The sequence below is a fragment of the Protopterus annectens genome, chromosome 3.part1, assembly GCF_019279795.1.
Source record: "Protopterus annectens isolate FY-2018-M chromosome 3.part1, PAN1.0, whole genome shotgun sequence".
NCBI lineage: Eukaryota > Metazoa > Chordata > Ceratodontiformes > Protopteridae > Protopterus > Protopterus annectens.
Genome location: NC_056732.1, coordinates 1544857975 through 1544867926, shown reverse-complemented (window position 1 = coordinate 1544867926; position 9952 = coordinate 1544857975).

Sequence of the window (9952 nt, the reverse complement as noted above, 5' to 3'; positions counted from 1 at the left end):
TTGTAGAACAATAGGACACATGTCCCAATAGTAGGTTTGGTGAAAAAGATACCCATTCATTTATGTGTTTAGATTATTGGTGAAGATAAGGTGGGGGAGATAGTGAGATGTCAATTAATAAATGTAGATTATTGCAGTGATCACAGCTTTAATGATCATTGCTCTAATCATTACTCTACAGGTATTATTACAACAACCTATGGCCTCCGGCTGGGCAGTGGCATGTTTGTACACACTGTATAATTACAGCCTTCTTATAGCTACTTTATACCTTTTCTTAGCTGGCAGACCTGTGGAGGAAATTTCTTTTAACACTACCTGATTGTTTCTATCCATATTCCCATAGTCAGGGTTACATATGTGCACTCATACTGTGTGTGTGTGCATGTGTGTGTGTGTGTGTGTGTGTGTGCGCGTGTGTGCGCACTACTGCCATACTCTGCCTTGATTTCTATCGGTCACCCTGGTTGTTGGCAGCAGGGACCAATAGCTGTGACAGCATGACACTTTTGAACATTGTTTGGGGGAGACTACTTGTATGTACTTATCTTGCTGTCATTTGCAGCCTTGAGGTTGGACCATGGGTGTTGGACACAGTATAACTACAGCCTTCTTATAGCTGCTTTATACCTTCTCTTACCCGACAGACCTATAGGAGAAATTTCTGTTAACACTACCTGACTGTTTCTACACATGTTCACATAGTCACGGTTACATATGTGCACTCATACTGTGTGTGCATGTGTGTGTGTGTGTGCTACTGCCATGCTCTGCCTTGATTTCTATCGGTCACTCTGGTTGTTGGCAGCAGGGACCAGTAGCTGTGACAGCATGACACTTTTGAACATTTCTTGGGGGGGGACTACTTGGTGTATGTACTTATCTTGATGTCATTTGCAACCTTGGGGATGGACCATGGGTGATGGACGCAGTATAACTACAGTCTTCTTATAGCTACTTTATACCTTCTCTTACCTGGTAGACCTGTGGAGGAAATATCTGTTAACACTACCGGACTGTTTCTACACATGTTCACAAAATCCTAGGTGAAATTATGCATACAGCTTACTACCCCTCCTGGGATTCAAACCATGCCTATTTGTGCAGAAAATACAGCAAAAGTTTGTGGTTCATCAGAACAAGCTATTGAGAAACTGCTGTCTTTCCCTTGAATTTTTTTCTGTCTAATTCTCTCTTGGTTGTACAATCTGACCTTGCAATTATGACATTCTTATACATACATTCCTATACATACCTTTTGACATAGCACAGTGCGGAAAACAGCAGTTAATACATCATTACCATTCAGATATCACATCTTGGTGCATGAAACATTTCATATCAGTTAATCTCGTATCTTACAGAGGCACTTACTTTGTCAGATGAGACTTGATTGTTTAATGCTTTCAGAGCTATAGTTGCTGTGCATAACTGTACACATTTCATTTCATACAATACCAAAATAAACACAACCAGCCCAGGGTTTTGAATTTTATTGACAGGCAGTTACAGTTTTAGTTATATATGACCTATATGAGACTATTACTGTAATATTGTCTGGTTTATTCAATACAAACCATACTCATTTTAATACTGCAAGGTGACATTCTACTCCTTTATATTTATTTGGTATGAACACTACAAGCTAGATTGTTACTCACCAGCCTCGCAATGCAGGTTTAGCCTGCTTGCATGTGCTTCCTGATTCTCAGCCCACTCAGCTGGAGCTGTAAAGAAGATAGGGGAAACATTTATGCATACCTATCCATCACGTACACAGGCTGGACTTTGGTAGACAGTTATTGATATTAATACTTACACACGTCTGGGATATCACTCCTCTGCTGTGCATCTTGGACCCACTGATCCTAAAGCTCCCTCTTCTTCTGCTTCAAGTCGGCATAGTGGTGCCATACCTGCTCACCAGTCCAAGGGTTGCCAGTGGCACTGGTGAGGTTGGGGGTGAGACTTTCCCAGGCCTCTGCTTTGTATTGGGAGCCCTGGTACTGGTCTTGCAGCAGTCTCATATCATGGAATTTTACAAGAAGTTTTACCATGACCGTGGACTCCTCTATGCCCCAGCACCGCACCCGAAAGCGCACACCCTCTCCAACACAAGCCATAGTTCTTACAGTGGGGAGCTACAACTGGTTATGAGTTGTATTCCCACATGCAAGGTTTAAATATGGCTAATTTCCTGCCTTTTGCTATGATTGGACGGTTTTGAATATGCTAAACTAAGCACCGGACAAACCCACTTAGCTGGTATAAGCATTGCTTATAGTGGTAGATGGTAAGCACTGCTTACCAGAGCACAAATCCACTAAGCTACAATAATTATTGCTTAGAATTTACATTTAAACAATGCTTATACTGGCTAAGCATAGCTGAGCACAAGTTAACATTGTTCAGCTTTCCTTTTACAGACTATCAGCATTGTGGGGTTGATTCTTCATAAATGACATATTATGATATGTATGTTTACCTTCCATAAAATCCCCTATGTGCTTTCATTACAAAACATTCTTTTGTGGCTATGCTGTATGGAACACCTGTGTTTATATGGGGATTTCAAATCTGTACTACACTGATACCTCACATTTGGAGCTGCTACACTACCCTGGTTAACAAATATATATATATATATTATTCACTACCTACTGATAATAAAATATATTTTCATGTTTTTTAGCAAATAAAAATGAATGAATTGAATGGGGGTTCGAACTGCAGATGCCTGCCTACTAAGTGACAGTTTTAACCACTATGCTATTTCACGACTATTTTGGCTGTATATTTGTATTTAGCTCATTGGGATGTGTAAACTAGGATAAGCATAGTTGTGGGACATGCATTCCTGCTCAACTATGCTTAAACATTATTGTGGACAGAAAAAAATACATATGTGTTTTCTTTTTATTTACTGTAGAAGTTTACACATTGCATTCTGCACCATTATCTGTGTATTGTTCTTGCAAACTTAGAAAGTTGATAGAATACATAGGTTTCACATTAGCTTAATGTTTTGGTCCTGTGGATTCAGGGAGGTACACATTTTAGGAGAAACATACCAACATATATGAGTCAACTATCTGTACACATTTCAATAATAGTTGAGAGGTAAGCGCCACGGACACTAACAGGTATCCACAGACACTTTTGCTGCTTTTCTATTGCCATATGACAACTCTGGAGTGCAGGGGGGGGTGTATATTGTAAGAGCACTGCTCTCAGACTCAGCCCCTACATTCATACACAGACCCGTGTCCATATTAGAATACAGCAGCGCACCTTCATGCATATGCAAGGCACGCTGCTGTTCTATATGGATACAAACCACTATGTGTTGGAATAATGCTATTCCAGCACAGAGCTTCGTGAATCATGGGGAAAGGTTTGTAAGAATTGATAAAAGATGTGCAATAGAGTAGTTAATTTGGAGATGGTATATGTTATTTCAAAACTATGAAATAGCTTAGTAGCAAGATAGATAAATAAATGCCATTGCATTTTACTGGCATGGTATACTTAATTTCAGTGATAACATAATTACTTTGTTTGGTTCAACCCTGCATGAGTGAAATTAAAAATTATGTCAAGCTGGCTTTGTACTTTTGATGATAAAATGAAAATGCATGCAAACAATGACACAAGTAAAGTGACTTGCAATGTTTTCTCATCAAGAATTAAAACTGTCAAACATCAACACACACCATACCCTGGGATTCAATAAGCATTTTTTTCAATGCAGGAACAGTGTAGCCACTCCTGCATGGAATATGGCTGCCGAACAATCCAGTAAACTACTGTTCTGATGTGCACGAGCCTGCTTACACTATTCCTGCATGGACACCACTGCATAATACTAATTACCGCATTTGCTGATGAAAAAATGAGGTGAATTAGAGATTCAGCAAGCAGACAGGCATCCTTGCAAGAACAGTGTTAGTTGCAGAAATGTATTCGGTTACTAGCCAAATACATATCTGCAAAAATTAAAATGGAGGCATGACAGCTCAAATAAAAGCATGTATTATAATCTTTAGGTATGCCAGTGGCCAAATATATGACCATTGGCATGGAAAAGTATTTTATTTTTATAAAAATAAAAGTTTTTTTTTGGCCAGTCTTGGCTGTTTAAGCATAGGGCAGTGGCGCGCAAATGGGATCGTGCTGAAAATAAAAATAAAATGTGAAAACTCAATTTTAAGGGAAATCTGCATTTTGCCATTATAGTCTATGGCATGCAGAATCAAAACAATGCCAGGGAACAGTGGTTGTTAAGTGGTTGTTAAATGAAAGGCTCTGGGGTAGTGAAGTAACTATGGACTAAGGCAGTGGGGTATGCAAATGAGGGAAAATTACTGAATCATAAAAATATTCTAAGTGCAAACTGCACCTAACTGTGTAGGTGCTATAACATGATCATGTACGCAGGAGGAGCAACAGGCATGAAAAGGGGATGTGTCATGCATGTGTAAACACATTGGAGCCCTATGGCCCCAGATAAGCTTAGCTAAGCACAGCTAAGCAAGGGGGTGTGTCTGAGGCTGTTCTGATTTATTCCATGAAATGAAGAGCTATTCTCATCCAGGGAGGGCTACTTCTTTGTGTTTACATTAGCTAAATGGGTTTGTGTGGCTCACACTGGGTCTAAAAAAAAAAACAAAAAACCTGGAAATAGCAGGACTGTTTACATTTGGGCACTGGGTTTGCATGGTGCGCCTCAAAACTTAAAAGGGGCAGAAAAAGGAAGAGGAAAAAAAAGGAAAATAGCAGAATAAAAGTAATCAAGAACAAATTGCATATCTAGCAGGTGGAAGGCATCATAGTCAGCCAATCATACAGGCAGCATCTGCAGCACAATAGTATAAACTATGCAAACACCTTATAGTCTGCTTTTTCCCACAAACTCTGCACCAGTGGTGTACACATGCAAGGGAATTTTTACTGGAAAAATGTTAGGGGCTGCCATTGCTTTGGTCCATCAGTATGTGCTAGAGGCTGAGGGCAGTGAGGAGGATAATGCTGACAACCACCACAGACCGAGGAGGAGGAGAAGAGTGTTCAGACCCAGGGTAACTTACCACGGGCTACATGACCTGAGATAGTAGAGCGCTACAAGGTGGAGAGAGACATACTTCAGCAAATCATTGATCTGTGCCGGCCTCAACTCAGACCTAGAGCTAACAAAGGGGAACCCATCCCAGTGGATAACAAGGTATGTGTAGCCTTAAGAATACTAGCTACAGGTACTTTCCAAAGACCTACTGGGGACATCATGGGAGTTTCACAGGCATCTGCATCCAGGGTACTCCACCAGTTCCTGGATGCCATCCTACCACATACTGGTGAGCACATTTACTTCCCCAACACCCGTGAGGAAAAGATCAGCAATATGCGTCTCTTCCACCATGTAGCAGAATACACAGAGGTACTGGATCTGATAGATTGCATGCACATCCACATCAAAGCACCACCTGGTGAACAGGGTAGGGCCTACATAAACTGCAAGGGATTCCCCTCCATCAACTGCCAGGTTGTGTGCAATGCCCAGGACATTATCATGAATGTCTGTTGGCCACCCTGGAAGCTATCACGACTCCCACATCTGGCATTCATCACAGCTGTACCAGGCATTTGTCAGTGGGAACATCCTGTATGCCCATCTGGTGGGGGATGCTGGCTATGCACTGGAGCCATGGATGATGACACCCATCAGAAATGCACACACACCTACACAAGAATGCCATAATGAGGCATACGCAGAAACCAGGATCATTATGGAGCATGTGTTTGGGATGCTCAAGTTACGGTTCTGTTGCCTTGACATATCTGGTGGAGCCTTGCAGTTCTCTCCAGTCACATGTGCACACATGTTCATAGTATGTGCCATGTTACACAATATGATCCTGCGGAAACAGCTTCAGCAGGAACAGCATGTGGAAGGGCCACACAGCCCACCACCATTGCCAAGGTCCCCACAAGCACAGAGGGACTCAGAGGAGGAGGGCCCTGAGCCTGTTTCTGTAAGCAGACTGAGGCATGCCCAGTAAGTTCAGGCCTTGGCAAAGAGGCAAAGCATAGCACGCACACTGACACTGTAGGGACCCCAGGGACTGACACCTCTCTCTGACTCACACATACAGTAAAATGGATAACACACACATCACATTACCTGTGACTTACCATGTATAGGCAGTGTACTGTGTGCATCCAACATAGGTGGCCCTCAAGCACCATCCTCACAACTACCACAGGGGCAAGGTAAGTCCATAACAATAAATGAATGGATTAGTATGTTTTGATAGCATATCTATGGTAATGTTACATGCATGCAAGGGGATGTGGTGGCCTTCTGGGACAGCAGCAGACAACTGACAGCTATGTGGGACACCAGGAAATGTCTGCCCAAAACTGGCCTCACCACACTTTGCAGTAGTACCCAAGGTGGCAAATCCCACTGCATATGTGTGGAGGCAACTAACTGGGGGTCATAGGTCACAGGCATGGATGTCAGTGTGGGGGTCCCATATCCACCCTTCACACCCACACAGCAAGTTAGCTGTAGAAACCCAGAGAGAAATGTCTGGTAAAGGCACACAAATCGTGGCAATGTTGAATTACCCCCCGCCCCCACAGACTCACACAGTGATAGCACAGTAGGACCCGCAGTTGCAGTAAGGCTATGAAGGGTAAGAAGTCTGAAACTCAAATGTATCCATTACAATCTGACCTGTGCTCTTTTTACTGATATGCCTCTAGTCCACAAAACAGGGCCCAATAGTATGGAAAATGGAACCAAAATGTAAAGCAAATATCAGTGCGGTCAGTGCAAATGTGTTCAGTTGACAGGTGTGCCCCCCTCATATACCTACAGAAATGTAGTAACAAGTATGTTTGCAGGGAAAAATTAGCATAGCACACATGGGCAGGTTTGTACCAATACACATGAAAACATGAAGATACTGGTGAAGCAAAAGTAAAACCACCAACAGCTTTAATGAGACAGAAAACAGGTACACATAAACTGACAGCGCTTTCACCCAACTAGGGCATCTTCAGAGTCAGTTAATAAAATATTAACAAGCCTTTATGAATGAAATTCAAATAACATTGTAGCCAATGGGCATTCAAATACAATAAAATAAAATTGTTGTCAATTGTCTCGAGAGTTAACTCTTGCTGGTACAACAAAATTTCACTTGTCAAAAAGTTTGCCACAGATACAACACAAACATTTTTTACAATATACAATGTGTCTCAAAACATCCTTCCTTTGAAAATCCCTTGTATTTTTTTGTTGCAAAATTACAAACTTTTCAAATGCATAATGCTTTGTGTTTTAATATACATGCCAAATATAAGGTATCATTAGTGCCAGGTCATATGCTGGCTTCTAATCTAATTTGCCATAGGCATTCTCTAACTTCAAGCATGTTTTTGTAATCTCCACCAAAATCTTTAGTGTATAGTCTGTCAATGACAAAAAATATAAATTTCTTAAAATTCATGCAGTCCTTACTGTGGGTAAATAAAAAAATAGTTGACTTCTTGTTTTGTATGTCCCTGGTGTATTCCAGTATCCTTTGTCTTAGTTTTCTTGGGGTCATTCCAACGTAAAACGCTGGGCAGGATAAGCATGTAGCCACATATATGACCATACCCGTGTTACAATTGCAGTAACTTGGACATATCAGGGACCTTTTATAATTACCAGTTTGTACATAAGGACCATCATTAATATATTTTCAAGCTTTACAATTTCCACATTTAGCCATCCTTGCAGGTTTTTGACTAATGGGTTTAGGTATTTTCTCCAGAGGTTCCTTGGTGTTTACACCCCTGCTATTTATAAATGTTGGGCTATCTCCTAAAATGTTTAACATATCTGTGGAAAATATGTTGTGCCATCCTGTTTCAATAACTTCCTTCACCTTACCAGACATGGTGTTGCACTGCAACGCCATGCCTGTCTGAATGTCATTGTGTTTATGTTGGTGTCCAGAGACCTTTTCCTGTGTCTCTTGATTTGTCTAATAAAATAGGTTTAAAGTCTGTTCCCCTTCTTTGAATAATGTCGTGTTTAGTTGACATTAATAAGTCCATAGGATAGCCTCTTTCTGCAAATAAACCAATTAATGTGTCAACGTCTTCTAAAAATGTAATATCCTCTCTTACTATATGGGATGACATAATCATCTGACCTTTTACTACATTTTTCTTGACATAATGTGGATGACAGCTCTCGTAATGCAAGAAGGTGTTACTATATGTCTTTTCCCTAAATAGACTTGATTCTATCCTCCCATCTCTAATATATAAATGCAAGTCCAGAAAATCAGTCGAGCTTTTGTCAACCTTACTAGTGAACTTCAAAAAAGTTGTAGTGTGGTTTAAGTAAGCTATGAAGTCATCCAACACGTCTCGAGAACCCTTCCATAAAAATAATATGTCATCCAAAAATCTTAAATAAATAATCATTTTGGATGCATAAATAGATGTCAAAACATATTGGTCCTCCCAGTCAGCTAGTACCAGGTTAGCGTAAATGGAAGCACATCTAGCACCCATTGCTACTCCCGTGCATTGTTTGTAAAATTCACCCTTAAAGTGAATATAATTGTTTTCTAAGACAATCTGCATTAACTCAACCAGTAAACTTCTTTTTACTTGGTGAATATGACTATATTTGGCCAAATGTCTAGAAAACCAATCCAAACCTATGTCATGAGATATTACTGAAAATAAGTTTGTTATATCAACTGTAACAAACCAAAAATTCCCCAGGGTCGTGTTTAGCAAGGTCCTGAGGCAGTCCAGACAATGCCAGGAGTCCTTTAATATATGTGGTATATAGTCAAGAGTGTTTTTGCTAACAATGTCAATATATGCCACCAAGGGTTCTGTTTTTGGTCCTCTGGCTGCCACAATTGGTCTAAAGGGAGGGTTGGTAATTTCCTTATGTATCTTAGGAATACCAAACAGACTGGGCATAACTGTATGTTCTACTGACAAATAAGTGTATTCATCGTGGTTAATTATTCCCTCGCAGAGGAAATCATAAATTTGCCAGTCAGTCTTTGTATATGCCCTCTGAACATCAAATTTAGACATCAATTCATAGGTGTCAGAATCTTGCAATATGTTCTGCATATTCCATGAATAGTCTGCATTTGATATTATAACTACCCCACCTCGCTTGTCTGGTTTCATGACCCTGTATTGACTATTGGTTGAAAGTTCCTTTAAACAGAATTCTTCTGCAGATGTCAGATCTTTGTGGGTTTACAACCTTGTTTCAGTCACTGTTCTCATCTGGGAGATACATAGACGTTCAAAAGCTAGTACCAAGGGATTATATGGTGGAATAATAAACTACTCCTCTTAACTGTTATAGTCTGCATCTCTCTTTCAACATTAGATGTGTTCATAAAGTATGGCTTTAGGTTTAGTTGTCTTGTGTATAGTTTCAAATTAATGATAAGTTTGTTTATATCATATTTAAAATTAGGTACATAAGAAAATCCTTTTTTCATCAAACTCAAATGAGTATCAGAAATGGTCAAATCTGAATAGTTGTAAATGTTGAAAGAGCCATCACCAATAATAGATGGACCTTCATGATTGTCTATGTTTTTATCTGGACTAAAGGGACCAACCAGTGAATCATTGACATCCTTACCCGATAAGACATCAACTGTATAGTAAGTAATGTCCAATAACAATATTGTCAATAGTGTGATCTATGTTGTTTGTTGTCAATTGCGGGCGCTCTACCTGTGCTGCCAATTCCTGTTGGAATTGTTTCTCCTCTGTCCCCCACCTCTCCAATTAACTCTTGCTTGGAAATTCTGCCAATGAGGTGTTCTTTCGTCTGGATAATTCTATGGTTGGTCCCGATTCCTTAATCGATCAGACCGCCTTAATGGGGGGGGGGTCTCTAAAAAAA